This window comes from Symphalangus syndactylus, chromosome 16 (genome assembly GCF_028878055.3).
Source record: "Symphalangus syndactylus isolate Jambi chromosome 16, NHGRI_mSymSyn1-v2.1_pri, whole genome shotgun sequence".
In the NCBI taxonomy this organism is placed as follows: Eukaryota; Metazoa; Chordata; class Mammalia; order Primates; family Hylobatidae; genus Symphalangus; species Symphalangus syndactylus.
The window spans coordinates 7,884,630-7,908,272 of NC_072438.2; positions in this window are offsets into that span (position 1 = coordinate 7,884,630).

A 23,643-nucleotide genomic window follows, 5' to 3' on the forward strand; every position below is an offset into this window, starting at 1 on the left:
TACAGAAAGACTGTTCAGATCAGCTCAATCAAAAGTATGGTTTAACTCTGTTAGCTGAATGCACAGATCAGAAAGAAGTCTCACCGAATGATTCTGTGTAGTTTATATTTGAAGACATTCCTTTTTCCACTATTACCCCCTTAGCGCTCCGAATCTCCACTTGCATTTTCTACAAAAAGAGTGTTTCATAACTGCTCAATCAAAAATATGTTTTATCTTTGTTAACTGAATTTACAGATCAGAAATAAGTTTCACAGAATGCATCTGTGTAGTTTTTATTTGAAGATATTCTTTTTCCCAATGTAGGCCTCTTAGCGCTTAGCATGTCCAATTGCAGTTTCTACAGAAAGAGTGTTTCAGAACGGCTCAATCAAAAGTAAGGTTCAACTCTGTTAGTTGAATGCACAGAACAGGAAGAATTTTCACAGAATGCTACTGTGTAGTTTATATTTGAATATATTCCTTTTTCCACTATTACCCTCTTAGCGCTCCGAATGTCCACTTGCATTTTCTACAGAAAGAGTGTTCAGAACTGCGCAATCAAAACTAAGGTTCAACTCTTTTAGTTGAACAAACAGAACAGAAAGAAGTTTCACACAATGCTTCTGGGTAGTTTTTATTTGAAGATATTATTTTTCCCAATAGAGGCCTCTTAGCGCTCAGAATGTCCAATTGCAGTTTCTACAGAAAGAGTGATTCAGAAAGGCTCAATCAAAAGTAAGGTTCAACTCTGTTAGTTGAATGCACAGAACAGAAAGAAGTTTCATACAATGCTTCTGTGTAGTTTATATTTGAACATATTCTTTTTTCCACTATTACCCAGTTAGCGCTACGAATGTCCAGTTGCATTTTCTACAGACAGAGTGTTTCAAAACTGCTCAATCAAAAGTATGGTTTAACTCTGTTAGCTGAATGCTCAGGTCAGAAAGAAGTTTCACAGTATGCTTCTGTGTAGTTTATATTTGAATATATTCCTTTTTCCACTACTACTCTCTTAGCGCTCCAAATGTCCAGTTGCATTTTCTACAGAAAGAGTGTTCAGATCTGCTCAATCAAAAGTATGGTTTAACTCTGTTAGTTGAATGCACAGATCAGAAAGAAGTTTCACAGAATGATTCTGTGTAGTTTATATTTGGAGACATTCCTTTTTCCACTATTACCCTCTTAGCGCTCCGAATCTCCACTTGCATTTTCTACAGAAAGAGTGTTTCAGAACGGCTCAATCAAAACTAAGGTTCAACTCTTTTAGTTGAACAAACAGAACAGAAAGAAGTTTCACACAATTCTTCTGTGTAGTTTTTATTTGTAGACATTCTTTTTCCAAATATAGGCCTCTTAGCGCTCAGAATGTCCAATTGCAGTTTCTACAGAAAGAGTGTTTCAGAACGGCTCAATCAAAAGTAAGGTTCAACTCTGTTAGTTGAATGCACAGAACAGAAAGAAGTTTCATACAATGCTTCTGTGTAGTTTATATTTGAACATATTCTTTTTTCCACTATTACCCACTTAGCGCTACGAATGTCCAGTTGCATTTTCTACAGACAGAGTGTTTCAAAACTGCTCAATCAAAGTATGGTTTAACTCTGTTAGCTGAATGCTCAGATCAGAAAGAAGTTTCACAGAATGCTTCTGTGTAGTTTATATTTGAATATATTCCTTTTTCCACTACTACGCTCTTAGCGCTCCAAATGTCCAGTTGCATTTTCTACAGAAAGAGTGTTCAGATCTGCTCAATCAAAAGTATGGTTTAACTCTGTTAGCTGAATGCACAGATCAGAAAGAAGTTTCACCGAATGATTCTGTGTAATTTATATTTGAAGACATTCCTTTTTCCACTATTACCCTCTTAGCGCTCCGAATCTCCACTTGCATTTTCTACAAAAAGAGTGTTTCATAACTGCTCAATCAAAAATATGTTTTATCTCTGTTAACTGAATTTACATATCAGAAATAAGTTTCACAGAATGCATCTGTGTAGTTTTTATTTGAAGATATTCTTTTTCCCAATGTAGGCCTCTTAGCGCTTAGCATGTCCAATTGCAGTTTCTACAGAAAGAGTGTTTCAGAACGGCTCAATCAAAAGGAAGGTTCAACTCTGTTAGTTGAATGCACAGAACAGGAAGAATTTTCACAGAATGCTACTGTGTAGTTTATATTTGAATATATTCCTTTTTCCACTATTACCCTCTTAGCGCTCCGAATGTCCACTTGCATTTTCTACAAAAAGAGTGTTCAGAACTGAGCAATCAAAACTAAGTTTCAAATCTTTTAGTTGAACAAACAGAACAGAAAGAAGTTTCACACAATGCTTCTGTGTAGTTCTTATTTGTAGACATTCTTTTTCCCAATATAGGCCTCTTAGCGCTCAGAATGTCCAATTGCAGTTTCTACAGAAAGAGTGATTCAGAACGGCTCAATCAAACGTAAGGTTCAACTCTGTTAGTTGAATGCACAGAACAGAAAGAAGTTTCATACAATGCTTCTGTGTAGTTTATATTTGAACATATTCTTTTTTCCACTATTACCCACTTAGCGCTACGAATGTCCAGTTGCATTTTCTACAGACAGAGTGTTTCAAAACTGCTCAATCAAAAGTATGGTTTAACTCTGTTAGCTGAATGCTCAGATCAGAAAGAAGTTTCACAGAATGCTTCTGTGTAGTTTATATTTGAATATATTCCTTTTTCCACTATTACCCTCTTAGCGCTCCGAATGTCCACTTGCATTTTCTACAGAAAGAGTGTTCAGAACTGCGCAATCAAAAGTATGGTTTAACTCTGTTAGCTTAATGAACATATCAGAAATGAGTTTCACACAATGCTTCTGTGTATTTTTTATTTGAAGATAATATTTTTCCCAATAGAGGCCTCTTAGCGCTCAGAATGTCCAATTGCAGTTTCTACAGAAAGAGTGTTTCAGAAAGGCTCAATCAAAAGTAAGGTTCAACTCTGTTAGTTGAATGCACAGAACAGAAAGAAGTTTCATACAATGCTTCTGTGTAGTTTATATTTGAACATATTCTTTTTTCCACTATTACCCACTTAGCGCTACGAATGTCCAGTTGCATTTTCTACAGACAGAGTGTTTCAAAACTGCTCAATCAAAAGTATGGTTTAATTCTGTTAGCTGAATGCTCAGATCAGAAAGAAATTTCACAGAATGCTTCTGTGTAGTTTATATTTGAATATATTCCTTTTTCCACTACTACTCTCTTAGCGCTCCAAATGTCCAGTTGCATTTTCTACAGAAAGAGTGTTCAGATCTGCTCAATCAAAAGTATGGTTTAACTCTGTTAGCTGAATGCACAGATCAGAAAGAAGTTTCACAGAATGATTCTGTGTAGTTTATATTTGGAGACATTCCTTTTTCCACTATTACCCTCTTAGTGCTCCGAATCTCCACTTGCATTTTCTACAGAAAGAGTGTTTCAGAACGGCTCAATCAAAACTAAGGTTCAACTCTTTTAGTTGAACAAACAGAACAGAAAGAAGTTTCACACAATTCTTCTGTGTAGTTTTTATTTGTAGACATTCTTTTTCCAAATATAGGCCTCTTAGCGCTCAGAATGTCCAATTGCAGTTTCTACAGAAAGAGTGTTTCAGAACGGCTCAATCAAAAGTAAGGTTCAACTCTGTTAGTTGAATGTACAGAACAGAAAGAAGTTTCATACAATGCTTCTGTGTAGTTTATATTTGAACATATTCTTTTTTCCACTATTACCCACTTAGCGCTACGAATGTCCAGTTGCATTTTCTACAGACAGAGTGTTTCAAAACTGCTCAATCAAAAGTATGGTTTAACTCTGTTAGCTGAATGCTCAGATCAGAAAGAAGTTTCACAGAATGCTTCTGTGTAGTTTATATTTGAATATATTCCTTTTTCCACTACTACGCTCTTAGCGCTCCAAATGTCCAGTTGCATTTTCTACAGAAAGAGTGTTCAGATCTGCTCAATCAAAAGTATGGTTTAACTCTGTTAGCTGAATGCACAGATCAGAAAGAAGTTTCACCGAATGATTCTGTGTAGTTTATATTTGAAGACATTCCTTTTTCCACTATTACCCTCTTAGCGCTCCGAATCTCCACTTGCATTTTCTACAAAAAGAGTGTTTCATAACTGCTCAATCAAAAATATGTTTTATCTCTGTTAACTGAATTTACAGATCAGAAATAAGTTTCACAGACTGCATCTGTGTAGTTTTTATTTCAAGATATTCTTTTTCCCAATGTAGGCCTCTTAGCGCTTAGCATGTCCAATTGCAGTTTCTACAGAAAGAGTGTTTCAGAATGGCTCAATCAAAAGTAAGGTTCAACACTGTTAGTTGAATGCACAGAACAGGAAGAATTTTCACAGAATGCTACTGTGTAATTTATATTTGAATATATTCCTTTTTCCACTATTACCCTCTTAGCGCTCCGAATGTCCACTTGAATTTTCTACAGAAAGAGTGTTCAGAACTCCGCAATCAAAACTAAGGTTCAACTCTTTTAGTTGAACAAACAGAACAGAAAGAAGTTTCACACAATGCTTCTGTGTAGTTTTTATTTGTAGACATTCTTTTTCCCAATATAGGCCTCTTAGCGCTCAGAATGTCCAATTGCAGTTTCTACAGAAAGAGTGATTCAGAACGGCTCAATCAAACGTAAGGTTCAACTCTGTTAGTTGAATGCACAGAACAGAAAGAAGTTTCATACAATGCTTCTGTGTAGTTTATATTTGAACATATTCTTTTTTCCACTATTACCCACTTAGCGCTACGAATGTCCAGTTGCATTTTCTACAGACAGAGTGTTTCAAAACTGCTCAATCAAAAGTATGGTTTAACTCTGTTAGCTGAATGCTCAGATCAGAAAGAAGTTTCACAGAATGCTTCTGTGTAGTTTATATTTGAATATATTCCTTTTTCCACTACTACGCTCTTAGCGCTCAAAATGTCCAGTTGCATTTTCTACAGAAAGAGTGTTCAGATCTGCTCAATCAAAAGTATGGTTTAACTCTGTTAGCTGAATGCACAGATCAGAAAGAAGTTTCACCGAATGATTCTGTGTAGTTTATATTTGAAGACATTCCTTTTTCCACTATTACCCTCTTAGCGCTCCGAATCTCCACTTGCATTTTCTACAAAAAGAGTGTTTCATAACTGCTCAATCAAAAATATGTTTTATCTCTGTTAACTGAATTTACAGATCAGAAATAAGTTTCACAGAATGCATCTGTGTAGTTTTTATTTGAAGATATTCTTTTTCCTAATGTAGGCCTCTTAGCGCTTAGCATGTCCAATTGCAGTTTCTACAGAAAGATTGTTTCAGAACGGCTCAATCAAAAGTAAGGTTCAACTCTGTTAGTTGAATGCACAGAACAGGAAGAATTTTCACAGAATGCTACTGTGTAGTTTATATTTGAATATATTCCTTTTTACACTATTACCCTCTTAGCGCTCCGAATGTCCACTTGCATTTTCTACAGAAAGAGTGTTCAGAACTGCGCAATCAAAACTAAGGTTCAACTCTTTTAGTTGAACAAACAGAACAGAAAGAAATTTCACACAATGCTTCTGTGTAGATTTTATTTGTAGACATTCTTTTTCCCAATATAGGCCTCTTAGTGCTCTGAATGTCCAATTGCAGTTTCTACAGAAAGAGTGATTCAGAACGGCTCAATCAAACGTAAGGTTCAACTCTGTTAGTTGAATGCACAGAACAGAAAGAAGTTTCATACAATGCTTCTGTGTAGTTTATATTTGAACATATTCTTTTTTCCACTATTACCCACTTAGCGCTACGAATGTCCAGTTGCATTTTCTACAGACAGAGTGTTTCAAAACTGCTCAATCAAAAGTATGGTTTAACTCTGTTAGCTGAATGCTCAGATCAGAAAGAAGTTTCACAGAATGCTTCTGTGTAGTTTATATTTGAATATATTCCTTTTTCCACTATTACCCTCTTAGCGCTCCGAATGTCCACTTGCATTTTCTACAGAAAGAGTGTTCAGAACTGCGCAATCAAAAGTATGGTTTAACTCTGTTAGCTTAATGAACATATCAGAAATGAGTTTCACACAATGCTTCTGTGTATTTTTTATTTGAAGATAATATTTTTCCCAATAGAGGCCTCTTAGCGCTCAGAATGTCCAATTGCAGTTTCTACAGAAAGAGTGTTTCAGAAAGGCTCAATCAAAAGTAAGGTTCAACTCTGTTAGTTGAATGCACAGAACAGAAAGAAGTTTCATACAATGCTTCTGTGTAGTTTATATTTGAACATATTCTTTTTTCCACTATTACCCACTTAGCGCTACGAATGTCCAGTTGCATTTTCTACAGACAGAGTGTTTCAAAACTGCTCAATCAAAAGTATGGTTTAATTCTGTTAGCTGAATGCTCAGATCAGAAAGAAATTTCACAGAATGCTTCTGTGTAGTTTATATTTGAATATATTCCTTTTTCCACTACTACTCTCTTAGCGCTCCAAATGTCCAGTTGCATTTTCTACAGAAAGAGTGTTCAGATCTGCTCAATCAAAAGTATGGTTTAACTCTGTTAGCTGAATGCACAGATCAGAAAGAAGTTTCACAGAATGATTCTGTGTAGTTTGTATTTGGAGACATTCCTTTTTCCACTATTACCCTCTTAGTGCTCCGAATCTCCACTTGCATTTTCTACAGAAAGAGTGTTTCAGAACGGCTCAATCAAAACTAAGGTTCAACTCTTTTAGTTGAACAAACAGAACAGAAAGAAGTTTCACACAATTCTTCTGTGTAGTTTTTATTTGTAGACATTCTTTTTCCAAATATAGGCCTCTTAGCGCTCAGAATGTCCAATTGCAGTTTCTACAGAAAGAGTGTTTCAGAACGGCTCAATCAAAAGTAAGGTTCAACTCTGTTAGTTGAATGTACAGAACAGAAAGAAGTTTCATACAATGCTTCTGTGTAGTTTATATTTGAACATATTCTTTTTTCCACTATTACCCACTTAGCGCTACGAATGTCCAGTTGCATTTTCTACAGACAGAGTGTTTCAAAACTGCTCAATCAAAAGTATGGTTTAACTCTGTTAGCTGAATGCTCAGATCAGAAAGAAGTTTCACAGAATGCTTCTGTGTAGTTTATATTTGAATATATTCCTTTTTCCACTACTACGCTCTTAGCGCTCCAAATGTCCAGTTGCATTTTCTACAGAAAGAGTGTTCAGATCTGCTCAATCAAAAGTATGGTTTAACTCTGTTAGCTGAATGCACAGATCAGAAAGAAGTTTCACCGAATGATTCTGTGTAGTTTATATTTGAAGACATTCCTTTTTCCACTATTACCCTCTTAGCGCTCCGAATCTCCACTTGCATTTTCTACAAAAAGAGTGTTTCATAACTGCTCAATCAAAAATATGTTTTATCTCTGTTAACTGAATTTACAGATCAGAAATAAGTTTCACAGACTGCATCTGTGTAGTTTTTATTTCAAGATATTCTTTTTCCCAATGTAGGCCTCTTAGCGCTTAGCATGTCCAATTGCAGTTTCTACAGAAAGAGTGTTTCAGAATGGCTCAATCAAAAGTAAGGTTCAACACTGTTAGTTGAATGCACAGAACAGGAAGAATTTTCACAGAATGCTACTGTGTAATTTATATTTGAATATATTCCTTTTTCCACTATTACCCTATTAGCGCTCCGAATGTCCACTTGCATTTTCTACAGAAAGAGTGTTCAGAACTGCGCAATCAAAACTAAGGTTCAACTCTTTTAGTTGAACAAACAGAACAGAAAGAAGTTTCACACAATGCTTCTGTGTAGTTTTTATTTGTAGACATTCTTTTTCCCAATATAGGCCTCTTAGCGCTCAGAATGTCCAATTGCAGTTTCTACAGAAAGAGTGATTCAGAACGGCTCAATCAAACGTAAGGTTCAACTCTGTTAGTTGAATGCACAGAACAGAAAGAAGTTTCATACAATGCTTCTGTGTAGTTTATATTTGAACATATTCTTTTTTCCACTATTACCCACTTAGCGCTACGAATGTCCAGTTGCATTTTCTACAGACAGAGTGTTTCAAAACTGCTCAATCAAAAGTATGGTTTAACTCTGTTAGCTGAATGCTCAGATCAGAAAGAAGTTTCACAGAATGCTTCTGTGTAGTTTATATTTGAATATATTCCTTTTTCCACTACTACGCTCTTAGCGCTCAAAATGTCCAGTTGCATTTTCTACAGAAAGAGTGTTCAGATCTGCTCAATCAAAAGTATGGTTTAACTCTGTTAGCTGAATGCACAGATCAGAAAGAAGTTTCACCGAATGATTCTGTGTAGTTTATATTTGAAGACATTCCTTTTTCCACTATTACCCTCTTAGCGCTCCGAATCTCCACTTGCATTTTCTACAAAAAGAGTGTTTCATAACTGCTCAATCAAAAATATGTTTTATCTCTGTTAACTGAATTTACAGATCAGAAATAAGTTTCACAGAATGCATCTGTGTAGTTTTTATTTGAAGATATTCTTTTTCCTAATGTAGGCCTCTTAGCGCTTAGCATGTCCAATTGCAGTTTCTACAGAAAGATTGTTTCAGAATGGCTCAATCAAAAGTAAGGTTCAACTCTGTTAGTTGAATGCACAGAACAGGAAGAATTTTCACAGAATGCTACTGTGTAGTTTATATTTGAATATATTCCTTTTTACACTATTACCCTCTTAGCGCTCCGAATGTCCACTTGCATTTTCTACAGAAAGAGTGTTCAGAACTGCGCAATCAAAACTAAGGTTCAACTCTTTTAGTTGAACAAACAGAACAGAAAGAAGTTTCACACAATGCTTCTGTGTAGATTTTATTTGTAGACATTCTTTTTCCCAATATAGGCCTCTTAGTGCTCAGAATGTCCAATTGCAGTTTCTACAGAAAGAGTGATTCAGAACGGCTCAATCAAACGTAAGGTTCAACTCTGTTAGTTGAATGCACAGAACAGAAAGAAGTTTCATACAATGCTTCTGTGTAGTTTATATTTGAACATATTCTTTTTTCCACTATTACCCACTTAGCGCTACGAATGTCCAGTTGCATTTTCTACAGACAGAGTGTTTCAAAACTGCTCAATCAAAAGTATGGTTTAACTCTGTTAGCTGAATGCTCAGATCAGAAAGAAGTTTCACAGAATGCTTCTGTGTAGTTTATATTTGAATATATTCCTTTTTCCACTACTACGCTCTTAGCGCTCCAAATGTCCAGTTGCATTTTCTACAGAAAGAGTGTTCAGATCTGCTCAATCAAAAGTATGGTTTAACTCTGTTAGCTGAATGCACAGATCAGAAAGAAGTTTCACCGAATGATTCTGTGTAGTTTATATTTGAAGACATTCCTTTTTCCACTATTACCCTCTTAGCGCTCCGAATCTCCACTTGCATTTTCTTCAAAAAGAGTGTTTCATAACTGCTCAATCAAAAATATGTTTTATCTCTGTTAGCTGAATTTACAGATCAGAAATAAGTTTCACAGAATGCATCTGTGTAGTTTTTATTTGAAGATATTCTTTTTCCCAATGTAGGCCTCTTAGCGCTTAGCATGTCCAATTGCAGTTTCTACAGAAAGAGTGTTTCAGAACGGCTCAATCAAAAGTAAGGTTCAACTCTGTTAGTTGAATGCACAGAACAGAAAGAATTTTCACAGAATGCTACTGTGTAGTTTATATTTGAATATATTCCTTTTTCCACTATTACCCTCTTAGCGCTCCGAATGTCCACTTGCATTTTCTACAGAAAGAGTGTTCAGAACTGCGCAATCAAAAGTATGGTTTAACTCTGTTAGCTTAATGAACATATCAGAAATAAGTTTCACACAATGCTTCTGTGTAGTTTTTATTTGAAGATATTATTTTTCCCAATAGAGGCCTCTTAGCGCTCAGAATGTCCAATTGCAGTTTCTACAGAAAGAGAGTTTCAGAAAGGCTCAATCAAAAGTAAGGTTCAACTCTGTTAGTTGAATGCACAGAACAGAAAGAAGTTTCATACAATGCTTCTGTGTAGTTTATATTTGAACATATTCTTTTTTCCACTATTACCCACTTAGCGCTACGAATGTCCAGTTGCATTTTCTACAGACAGAGTGTTTCAAAACTGCTCAATCAAAAGTATGGTTTAACTCTGTTAGCTGAATGCTCAGATCAGAAATAAGTTTCACAGAATGCTTCTGTGTAGTTTATATTTGAATATATTCCTTTTTCCACTACTACTCTCTTAGCGCTCCAAATGTCCAGTTGCATTTTCTACAGAAAGAGTGTTCAGATCTGCTCAATCAAAAGTATGGTTTAACTCTGTTAGCTGAATGCACAGATCAGAAAGAATTTTCACAGAATGATTCTGTGTAGTTTATATTTGGAGACATTCCTGTTTCCACTATTACCCTCTTAGCGCTCCGAATCTCCACTTGCATTTTCTACAGAAAGAGTGTTTCAGAAAGGCTCAATCAAAACTAAGGTTCAACTCTTTTAGTTGAACAAACAGAACAGAAAGAAGTTTCACACAATTCTTCTGTGTAGTTTTTATTTGTAGACATTCTTTTTCCAAATATAGGCCTCTTAGCGCTCAGAATGTCCAATTTCAGTTTCTACAGAAAGAGTGTTTCAGAACGGCTCAATCAAAAGTAAGGTTCAACTCTGTTAGTTGAATGCACAGAACAGAAAGAAGTTTCATTCAATGCTTCTGTGTAGTTTATATTTGAACATATTCTTTTTTCCACTATTACCCACTTAGCGCTACGAATGTCCAGTTGCATTTTCTACAGACAGAGTGTTTCAAAACTGCTCAATCAAAAGTATGGTTTAACTCTGTTAGCTGAATGCTCAGATCAGAAAGAAGTTTCACAGAATGCTTCTGTGTAGTTTATATTTGAATATATTCCGTTTTCCACTACTACGCTCTTAGCGCTCCAAAAGTCCAGTTGCATTTTCTACAGAAAAAGTGTTCAGATCTGCTCAATCAAAAGTATGGTTTAACTCTGTTAGCTGAATGCACAGATCAGAAAGAAGTTTCACCGAATGATTCTGTGTAGTTTATATTTGAAGACATTCCTTTTTCCACTATTACCCTCTTAGCGCTCCGAATCTCCACTTGCATTTTCTTCAAAAAGAGTGTTTCATAACTGCTCAATCAAAAATATGTTTTATCTCTGTTAACTGAATTTACAGATCAGAAATAAGTTTCACAGAATGCATCTGTGTAGTTTTTATTTGAAGATATTCTTTTTCCCAATATAGGCCTCTTAGCGCTTAGCATGTCCAATTGCAGTTTCTACAGAAAGAGTGTTTCAGAGCGGCTCAATCAAAAGTAAAGTTCAACTCTGTTAGTTGAATGCACAGAACAGAAGAATTTTCACAGAATGCTACTGTGTAGTTTATATTTGAATATATTCCTTTTTCCACTATTACCCTCTTAGCGCTCCGAATGTCCACTTGCATTTTCTACAGAAAGAGTGTTCAGAACTGCGCAATCAAAACTAAGGTTCAACTCTTTTAGTTGAACAAACAGAACAGAAAGAAGTTTCACACAATGCTTCTGTGTAGTTTTTATTTGAAGTTATTATTTTTCCCAATAGAGGCCTCTTAGCGCTCAGAATGTGCAATTGCAGTTTCTACAGAAAGAGTGATTCAGAAAGGCTCAATCAAAAGTAAGGTTCAACTCTGTTAGTTGAATGCACAGAACAGAAAGAAGTTTCATACAATGCTTCTGTGTAGTTTATATTTGAACATATTCTTTTTTCCACTATTACCCACTTAGCGCTACGAATGTCCAGTTGCATTTTCTACAGACAGAGTGTTTCAAAACTGCTCAATCAAAAGTATGGTTTAACTCTGTTAGCTGAATGCTCAGATCAGAAAGAAGTTTCACAGTATGCTTCTGTGTAGTTTATATTTGAATATATTCCTTTTTCCACTACTACTCTCTAAGCGCTCCAAATGTCCAGTTGCATTTTCTACAGAAAGAGTGTTCAGATCTGCTCAATCAAAAGTATGGTTTAACTCTGTTAGTTGAATGCACAGATCAGAAAGAAGTTTCACAGAATGATTCTGTGTAGTTTATATTTGGAGACATTCCTTTTTCCACTATTACCCTCTTAGCGCTCCGAATCTCCACTTGCATTTTCTACAGAAAGAGTGTTTCAGAACGGCTCAATCAAAACTAAGGTTCAACTCTTTTAGTTGAACAAACAGAACAGAAAGAATTTCACACAATGCTTCTGTGTAGTTTTTATTTGTAGACATTCTTTTTCCCAATATAGGCCTCTTAGCGCTCAGAATGTCCAATTGCAGTTTCTACAGAAAGAGTGATTCAGAACGGCTCAATCAAACGTAAGGTTCAACTCTGTTAGTTGAATGCACAGAACAGAAAGAAGTTTCATACAATTCTTCTGTGTAGTTTATACTTGAACATATTCTTTTTTCCACTATTACCCACTTAGCGCTACGAATGTCCAGTTGCATTTTCTACAGACAGAGTGTTTCAAAACTGCTCAATCAAAATTATGGTTTAACTCTGTTAGCTAAATGCTCAGATCAGAAAGAAGTTTCACAGAATGCTTCTGTGTAGTTTATATTTGAATATATTCCTTTTTCCACTACTACGCTCTTAGCGCTCCAAATGTCCAGTTGCATTTTCTACAGAAAGAGTGTTCAGATCTGCTCAATCAAAAGTATGGTTTAACTCTGTTAGCTGAATGCACAGATCAGAAAGAAGTTTCACCGAATGATTCTGTGTAGTTTATATTTGAAGACATTCCTTTTTCCACTATTACCCTCTTAGCGCTCCGAATCTCCACTTGCATTTTCTACAAAAAGAGTGTTTCATAACTGCTCAATCAAAAATATGTTTTATCTCTGTTAACTGAATTTACAGATCAGAAATAAGTTTCACAGACTGCATCTGTGTAGTTTTTATTTGAAGATATTCTTTTTCCCAATGTAGGCCTCTTAGCGCTTAGCATGTCCAATTGCAGTTTCTACAGAAAGAGTGTTTCAGAATGGCTCAATCAAAAGTAAGGTTCAACACTGTTAGTTGAATGCACAGAACAGGAAGAATTTTCACAGAATGCTACTGTGTAATTTATATTTGAATATATTCCTTTTTCCACTGTTACCCTCTTAGCGCTCCGAATGTCCACTTGCATTTTCTACAGAAAGAGTGTTCAGAACTGCGCAATCAAAACTAAGGTTCAACTCTTTTAGTTGAACAAACAGAACAGAAAGAAGTTTCACACAATGCTTCTGTGTAGTTTTTATTTGTAGACATTCTTTTTCCCAATATAGGCCTCTTAGCGCTCAGAATGTCCAATTGCAGTTTCTACAGAAAGAGTGATTCAGAACGGCTCAATCAAACGTAAGGTTCAACTCTGTTAGTTGAATGCACAGAACAGAAAGAAGTTTCATACAATGCTTCTGTGTAGTTTATATTTGAACATATTCTTTTTTCCACTATTACCCACTTAGCGCTACGAATGTCCAGTTGCATTTTCTACAGACAGAGTGTTTCAAAACTGCTCAATCGAAAGTATGGTTTAACTCTGTTAGCTGAATGCTCAGATCAGAAAGAAGTTTCACAGAATGCTTCTGTGTAGTTTATATTTGAATATATTCCTTTTTCCACTACTACGCTCTTAGCGCTCAAAATGTCCAGTTGCATTTTCTACAGAAAGAGTGTTCAGATCTGCTCAATCAAAAGTATGGTTTAACTCTGTTAGCTGAATGCACAGATCAGAAAGAAGTTTCACCGAATGATTCTGTGTAGTTTATATTTGAAGACATTCCTTTTTCCACTATTACCCCCTTAGCGCTCCGAATCTCCACTTGCATTTTCTACAAAAAGAGTGTTTCATAACTGCTCAATCAAAAATATGTTTTATCTCTGTTAACTGAATTTACAGATCAGAAATAAGTTTCACAGAATGCATCTGTGTAGTTTTTATTTGAAGATATTCTTTTTCCTAATGTAGGCCTCTTAGCGCTTAGCATGTCCAATTGCAGTTTCTACAGAAAGATTGTTTCAGAACGGCTCAATCAAAAGTAAGGTTCAACTCTGTTAGTTGAATGCACAGAACAGGAAGAATTTTCACAGAATGCTACTGTGTAGTTTATATTTGAATATATTCCTTTTTACACTATTACCCTCTTAGCGCTCCGAATGTCCACTTGCATTTTCTACAGAAAGAGTGTTCAGAACTGCGCAATCAAAACTAAGGTTCAACTCTTTTAGTTGAACAAACAGAACAGAAAGAAGTTTCACACAATGCTTCTGTGTAGATTTTATTTGTAGACATTCTTTTTCCCAATATAGGCCTCTTAGTGCTCAGAATGTCCAATTGCAGTTTCTACAGAAAGAGTGATTCAGAACTGCTCAATCAAACGTAAGGTTCAACTCTGTTAGTTGAATGCACAGAACAGAAAGAAGTTTCATACAATGCTTCTGTGTAGTTTATATTTGAACATATTCTTTTTTCCACTATTACCCACTTAGCGCTACGAATGTCCAGTTGCATTTTCTACAGACAGAGTGTTTCAAAACTGCTCAATCAAAAGTATGGTTTAACTCTGTTAGCTGAATGCTCAGATCAGAAAGAAGTTTCACAGAATGCTTCTGTGTAGTTTATATTTGAATATATTCCTTTTTCCACTACTACGCTCTTAGCGCTCCAAATGTCCAGTTGCATTTTCTACAGAAAGAGTGTTCAGATCTGCTCAATCAAAAGTATGGTTTAACTCTGTTAGCTGAATGCACAGATCAGAAAGAAGTTTCACAGAATGTTTCTGTGTAGTTTATATTTGAATATATTCCTTTTTCCACTATTACCCTCTTAGCGCTCTGAATCTCCACTTGCATTTTCTTCAAAAAGAGTGTTTCATAACTGCTCAATCAAAAATATGTTTTATCTCTGTTAGCTGAATTTACAGATCAGAAATAAGTTTCACAGAATGCATCTGTGTAGTTTTTATTTGAAGATATTCTTTTTCCCAATGTAGGCCTCTTAGCGCTTAGCATGTCCAATTGCAGTTTCTACAGAAAGAGTGTTTCAGAACGGCTCAATCAAAAGTAAGGTTCAACTCTGTTAGTTGAATGCACAGAACAGAAAGAATTTTCACAGAATGCTACTGTGTAGTTTATATTTGAATATATTCCTTTTTCCACTATTACCCTCTTAGCGCTCCGAATGTCCACTTGCATTTTCTACAGAAAGAGTGTTCAGAACTGCGCAATCAAAAGTATGGTTTAACTCTGTTAGCTGAATGCACAGATCAGAAAGAAGTTTCACAGAATGATTCTGTGTAGTTTATATTTGGAGACATTCCTGTTTCCACTATTACCCTCTTAGCGCTCCGAATCTCCACTTGCATTTTCTACAGAAAGAGTGTTTCAGAAAGGCTCAATCAAAACTAAGGTTCAACTCTTTTAGTTGAACAAACAGAACAGAAAGAAGTTTCACACAATTCTTCTGTGTAGTTTTTATTTGTAGACATTCTTTTTCCAAATATAGGCCTCTTAGCGCTCAGAATGTCCAATTGCAGTTTCTACAGAAAGAGTGTTTCAGAACGGCTCAATCAAAAGTAAGGTTCAACTCTGTTAGTTGAATGCACAGAACAGAAAGAAGTTTCATTCAATGCTTCTGTGTAGTTTATATTTGAACATATTCTTTTTTCCACTATTACCCACTTAGCGCTACGAATGTCCAGTTGCATTTTCTACAGACAGAGTGTTTCAAAACTGCTCAATCAAAAGTATGGTTTAACTCTGTTAGCTGAATGCTCAGATCAGAAAGAAGTTTCACAGAATGCTTCTGTGTAGTTTATATTTGAATATATTCCGTTTTCCACTACTACGCTCTTAGCGCTCCAAAAGTCCAGTTGCATTTTCTACAGAAAGAGTGTTCAGATCTGCTCAATCAAAAGTATGGTTTAACTCTGTTAGCTGAATGCACAGATCAGAAAGAAGTTTCACCGAATGATTCTGTGTAGTTTATATTTGAAGACATTCCTTTTTCCACTATTACCCTCTTAGCGCTCCGAATCTCCACTTGCATTTTCTTCAAAAAGAGTGTTTCATAACTGCTCAATCAAAAATATGTTTTATCTCTGTTAACTGAATTTACAGATCAGAAATAAGTTTCACAGAATGCATCTGTGTAGTTTTTATTTGAAGATATTTTTTTTCCCAATATAGGCCTCTTAGCGCTTAGCATGTCCAATTGCAGTTTCTACAGAAAGAGTGTTTCAGAGCGGCTCAATCAAAAGTAAGGTTCAACTCTGTTAGTTGAATGCACAGAACAGAAGAATTTTCACAGAATGCTACTGTGTAGTTTATATTTGAATATATTCCTTTTTCCACTATTACCCTCTTAGCGCTCCGAATGTCCACTTGCATTTTCTACAGAAAGAGTGTTCAGAACTGCGCAATCAAAACTAAGGTTCAACTCTTTTAGTTGAACAAACAGAACAGAAAGAAGTTTCACACAATGCTTCTGTGTAGTTTTTATTTGAAGTTATTATTTTTCCCAATAGAGGCCTCTTAGCGCTCAGAATGTGCAATTGCAGTTTCTACAGAAAGAGTGATTCAGAAAGGCTCAATCAAAAGTAAGGTTCAACTCTGTTAGTTGAATGCACAGAACAGAAAGAAGTTTCATACAATGCTTCTGTGTAGTTTATATTTGAACATATTCTTTTTTCCACTATTACCCACTTAGCGCTACGAATGTCCAGTTGCATTTTCTACAGACAGAGTGTTTCAAAACTGCTCAATCAAAAGTATGGTTTAACTCTGTTAGCTGAATGCTCAGATCAGAAAGAAGTTTCACAGTATGCTTCTGTGTAGTTTATATTTGAATATATTCCTTTTTCCACTACTACTCTCTTAGCGCTCCAAATGTCCAGTTGCATTTTCTACAGAAAGAGTGTTCAGATCTGCTCAATCAAAAGTATGGTTTAACTCTGTTAGTTGAATGCACAGATCAGAAAGAAGTTTCACAGAATGATTCTGTGTAGTTTATATTTGGAGACATTCCTTTTTCCACTATTACCCTCTTAGCGCTCCGAATCTCCACTTGCATTTTCTACAGAAAGAGTGTTTCAGAACGGCTCAATCAAAACTAAGGTTCAACTCTTTTAGTTGAACAAACAGAACAGAAAGAAGTTTCACACAATTCTTCTGTGTAGTTTTTATTTGTAGACATTCTTTTTCCAAATATAGGCCTCTTAGCGCTCAGAATGTCCAATTGCAGTTTCTACAGAAAGAGTGTTTCAGAACGGCTCAATCAAAAGTAAGGTTCAACTCTGTTAGTTGAATGCACAGAACAGAAAGTAGTTTCATACAATGCTTCTGTGTAGTTTATATTTGAACATATTCTTTTTTCCACTATTACCCACTTAGCGCTACGAATGTCCAGTTGCATTTTCTACAGACAGAGTGTTTCAAAACTGCTCAATCAAAGTATGGTTTAACTCTGTTAGCTGAATGCTCAGATCAGAAAAAAGTTTCACAGAATGCTTCTGTGTAGTTTATATTTGAATATATTCCTTTTTCCACTACTACGCTCTTAGCGCTCCAAATGTCCAGTTGCATTTTCTACAGAAAGAGTGTTCAGATCTGCTCAATCAAAAGTATGGTTTAACTCTGTTAGCTGAATGCACAGATCAGAAAGAAGTTTCACCGAATGATTCTGTGTAGTTTATATTTGAAGACATTCCTTTTTCCACTATTACCCTCTTAGCGCTCCGAATCTCCAATTGCATTTTCTACAAAAAGAGTGTTTCATAACTGCTCAATCAAAAATATGTTTTATCTCCGTTAACTGAATTTACAGATCAGAAATAAGTTTCACAGAATGCATCTGTGTAGTTTTTATTTGAAGATATTCTTTTTCCCAATGTAGGCCTCTTAGCGCTTAGCATGTCCAATTGCAGTTTCTACAGAAAGAGTGTTTCAGAAAAGCTCAATCAAAAGTAAGGTTCAACTCTGTTAGTTGAATGCACAGAACAGGAAGAATTTTCACAGAATGCTACTGTGTAGTTTATATTTGAATATATTCCTTTTTCCACTATTACCCCCTTAGCGCTCCGAATGTCCACTTGCATTTTCTACAAAAAGAGTGTTCAGAACTGCGCAATCAAAACTAAGGTTCAACCCTTTTAGTTGAACAAACAGAACAGAAAGAAGTTTCACACAATGCTTCTGTGTAGTTTTTATTTGTAGACATTCTTTTTCCCAATATAGGCCTCTTAGCGCTCAGAATGTCCAATTGCAGTTTCTACAGAAAGAGTGATTCAGAACGGCTCAATCAAACGTAAGGTTCAACTCTGTTAGTTGAATGCACAGAACAGAAAGAAGTTTCATACAATGCTTCTGTGTAGTTTATATTTGAACATATTATTTTTCCACTATTACCCACTTAGCGCTACGAATGTCCAGTTGCATTTTCTACAGACAGAGTGTTTCAAAACTGCTCAATCAAAAGTATGGTTTAACTCTGTTAGCTGAATGCTCAGATCAGAAAGAAGTTTCACAGAATGCTTCTGTGTAGTTTATATTTGAATATATTCCTTTTTCCACTACTACGCTCTTAGCGCTCCAAATGTCCAGTTGCATTTTCTACAGAAAGAGTGTTCAGATCTGCTCAATCAAAAGTATGGTTTAACTCTGTTAGCTGAATGCACAGATCAGAAAGAAGTTTCACCGAATGATTCTGTGTAGTTTATATTTGAAGACATTCCTTTTTCCACTATTACCCTCTTAGCGCTCCGAATCTCCACTTGCATTTTCTTCAAAAAGTGTTTCATAACTGCTCAATCAAAAATATGTTTTATCTCTGTTAACTGAAATTACAGATCAGAAATAAGTTTCACAGAATGCATCTGTGTCGTTTTTATTTGAAGATATTCTTTTTCCCAATGTAGGCCTCTTAGCGCTTAGCATGTCCAATTGCAGTTTCTACAGAAAGAGTGTTTCAGAACGGCTCAATCAAAAGTAAGGTTCAACTCTGTTGGTTGAATGCACAGAACAGAAAGAATTTTCACAGAATGCTACTGTGTAGTTTATATTTGAATATATTCCTTTTTCCACTATTACCCTCTTAGCGCTCCGAATGTCCACTTGCATTTTCTACAGAAAGAGTGTTCAGAACTGCGCAATCAAAAGTATGGTTTAACTCTGTTAGCTTAATGAACATATCAGAAATGAGTTTCACACAATGCTTCTGTGTATTTTTTATTTGAAGATATTATTTTTCCCAATAGAGGCCTCTTAGCGCTCAGAATGTCCAATTGCAGTTTCTACAGAAAGAGTGTTTCAGAAAGGCTCAATCAAAAGTAAGGTTCAACTCTGTTAGTTGAATGCACAGAACAGAAAGAAGTTTCATACAATGCTTCTGTGTAGTTTATATTTGAACATATTCTTTTTTCCACTATTACCCACTTAGCGCTACGAATGTCCAGTTGCATTTTCTACAGACAGAGTGTTTCAAAACTGCTCAATCAAAAGTATGGTTTAATTCTGTTAGCTGAATGCTCAGATCAGAAAGAAGTTTCACAGAATGCTTCTGTGTAGTTTATATTTGAATATATTCCTTTTTCCACTACTACTCTCTTAGCGCTCCAAATGTCCAGTTGCATTTTCTACAGAAAGAGTGTTCAGATCTGCTCAATCAAAAGTATGTTTTAAATCTGTTAGCTGAATGCACAGATCAGAAAGAAGTTTCACAGAATGATTCTGTGTAGTTTATATTTGGAGACATTCCTTTTTCCACTATTACCCTCTTAGCGCTCCGAATCTCCACTTGCATTTTCTACAGAAAGAGTGTTTCAGAACGGCTCAATCAAAACTAAGGTTCAACTCTTTTAGTTGAACAAACAGAACAGAAAGAATTTCACACAATGCTTCTGTGTAGTTTTTATTTGTAGACATTCTTTTTCCCAATATAGGCCTCTTAGCGCTCAGAATGTCCAATTGCAGTTTCTACAGAAAGAGTGATTCAGAACGGCTCAATCAAACGTAAGGTTCAACTCTGTTAGTTGAATGCACAGAACAGAAAGAAGTTTCATACAATGCTTCTGTGTAGTTTATACTTGAACATATTCTTTTTTCCACTATTACCCACTTAGCGCTACGAATGTCCAGTTGCATTTTCTACAGACAGAGTGTTTCAAAACTGCTCAATCAAAAGTATGGTTTAACTCTGTTAGCTGAATGCTCAGATCAGAAAGAAGTTTCACAGAATGCTTCTGTGTAGTTTATATTTGAATATATTCCTTTTTCCACTACTACGCTCTTAGCGCTCCAAATGTCCAGTTGCATTTTCTACAGAAAGAGTGTTCAGATCTGCTCAATCAAAAGTATGGTTTAACTCTGTTAGCTGAATGCACAGATCAGAAAGAAGTTTCACCGAATGATTCTGTGTAGTTTATATTTGAAGACATTCCTTTTTCCACTATTACCCTCTTAGCGCTCCGAATCTCCACTTGCATTTTCTTCAAAAAGAGTGTTTCATAACTGCTCAATCAAAAATATGTTTTATCTCTGTTAACTGAATTTACAGAAAAGAAATAAGTTTCACAGAATGCATCTGTGTAGTTTTTATTTGAAGATATTCTTTTTCCCAATGTAGGCCTCTTAGCGCTTAGCATGTCCAATTGCAGTTTCTACAGAGTGTTTCAGAACGGCTCAATCAAAAGTAAGGTTCAACTCTGTTAGTTGAATGCACAGAACAGAAAGAATTTTCACAGAATGCTACTGTGTAGTTTATATTTGAATATATTCCTTTTTCCACTACTACCCTCTTAGCGCTCCGAATGTCCACTTGCATTTTCTACAGAAAGAGTGTTCAGAACTGCGCAATCAAAAGTATGGTTTAACTCTGTTAGCTTAATGAACATATCAGAAATGAGTTTCACACAATGGTTCTGTGTATTTTTTATTTGAAGATATTCTTTTTCCAAATATAGGCCTCTTAGCGCTCAGAATGTCCAATTGCAGTTTCTACAGAAAGAGTGTTTCAGAACGGCTCAATCAAAAGTAAGGTTCAACTCTGTTAGTTGAATGCACAGAACAGAAAGAAGTTACATACAATGCTTCTGTGTAGTTTATATTTGAACATATTCTTTTTTCCACTATTACCCACTTAGCGCTACGAATGTCCAGTTGCATTTTCTACAGACAGAGTGTTTCAAAACTGCTCAATCAAAGTATGGTTTAACTCTGTTAGCTGAATGCTCAGATCAGAAAAAAGTTTCACAGAATGCTTCTGTGTAGTTTATATTTGAATATATTCCTTTTTCCACTACTACGCTCTTAGCGCTCCAAATGTCCAGTTGCATTTTCTACAGAAAGAGTGTTCAGATCTGCTCAATCAAAAGTATGGTTTAACTCTGTTAGCTGAATGCACAGATCAGAAAGAAGTTTCACCGAATGATTCTGTGTAGTTTATATTTGAAGACATTCCTTTTTCCACTATTACCCTCTTAGCGCTCCGAATCTCCACTTGCATTTTCTACAAAAAGAGTGTTTCATAACTGCTCAATCAAAAATATGTTTTATCTCTGTTAACTGAATTTACAGATCAGAAATAAGTTTCACAGAATGCATCTGTGTAGTTTTTATTTGAAGATATTCTTTTTCCCAATGTAGGCCTCTTAGCGCTTAGCATGTCCAATTGCAGTTTCTACAGAAAGAGTGTTTCAGAACGGCTCAATCAAAAGTAAGGTTCAACTCTGTTAGTTGAATGCACAGAACAGGAAGAATTTTCACAGAATGCTACTGTATAGTTTATATTTGAATATATTCCTTTTTCCACTATTACCCTTTTAGCGCTCCGAATGTCCACTTGCATTTTCTACAAAAAGAGTGTTCAGAACTGCGCAATCAAAACTAAGGTTCAACCCTTTTAGTTGAACAAACAGAACAGAAAGAAGTTTCACACAATGCTTCTGTGTAGTTTTTATTTGTAGACATTCTTTTTCCCAATATAGGCCTCTTAGCGCTCAGAATGTCCAATTGCAGTTTCTACAGAAAGAGTGATTCAGAACGGCTCAATCAAACGTAAGGTTCAACTCTGTTAGTTGAACGCACAGAACAGAAAGAAGTTTCATACAATGCTTCTGTGTAGTTTATATTTGAACATATTCTTTTTTCCACTATTACCCACTTAGCGCTACGAATGTCCACTTGCATTTTCTACAGACAGAGTGTTTCAAAACTGCTCAATCAAAAGTATGGTTTAACTCTGTTAGCTGAATGCTCAGATCAGAAAGAAGTTTCACAGAATGCTTCTGTGTAGTTTATATTTGAATATATTCCTTTTTCCACTACTACGCTCTTAGCGCTCCAAATGTCCAGTTGCATTTTCTACAGAAAGAGTGTTCAGATCTGCTCAATCAAAAGTATGGTTTAACTCTGTTAGCTGAATGCACAGATCAGAAAGAAGTTTCACCGAATGATTCTGTGTAGTTTATATTTGAAGACATTCCTTTTTCCACTATTACCCTCTTAGCGCTCCGAATCTCCACTTGCATTTTCTTCAAAAAGAGTGTTTCATAACTGCTCAATCAAAAATATGTTTTATCTCTGTTAACTGAATTTACAGATCAGAAATAAGTTTCACAGAATGCATCTGTGTAGTTTTTATTTGAAGATATTCTTTTTCCCAATGTAGGCCTCTTAGCGCTTAGCATGTCCAATTGCAGTTTCTACAGAAAGAGTGTTTCAGAACGGCTCAATCAAAAGTAAGGTTCAACTCTGTTGGTTGAATGCACAGAACAGAAAGAATTTTCACAGAATGCTACTGTGTAGTTTATATTTGAATATATTCCTTTTTCCACTATTACCCTCTTAGCGCTCCGAATGTCCACTTGCATTTTCTACAGAAAGAGTGTTCAGAACTGCGCAATCAAAAGTATGGTTTAACTCTGTTAGCTTAATGAACATATCAGAAATGAGTTTCACACAATGCTTCTGTGTATTTTTTATTTGAAGATATTATTTTTCCCAATATAGGCCTCTTAGCGCTCAGAATGTCCAATTGCAGTTTCTACAGAAAGAGTGTTTCAGAAAGGCTCAATCAAATGTAAGGTTCAACTCTGTTAGTTGAATGCACAGAACAGAAAGAAGTTTCATACAATGCTTCTGTGTAGTTTATATTTGAACATATTCTTTTTTCCACTATTACCCACTTAGCGCTCCGAATGTCCAGTTGCATTTTCTACAGACAGAGTGTTTCAAAACTGCTCAATCAAAAGTATGGTTTAATTCTGTTAGCTGAATGCTCAGATCAGAAAGAAGTTTCACAGAATGCTTCTGTGTAGTTTATATTTGAATATATTCCTTTTTCCACTACTACTCTCTTAGCGCTCCAAATGTCCAGTTGCATTTTCTACAGAAAGAGTGTTCAGATCTGCTCAATCAAAAGTATGGTTTAACCCTGTTAGCTGAATGCACAGATCAGAAAGAAGTTTCACAGAATGATTCTGTGTAGTTTATATTTGGAGACATTCCTTTTTCCACTATTACCCTCTTAGCGCTCCGAATCTCCACTTGCATTTTCTACAGAAAGAGTGTTTCAGAACGGCTCAATCAAAACTAAGGTTCAACTCTTTTAGTTGAACAAACAGAACAGAAAGAAGTTTCACACAATGCTTCTGGGTAGT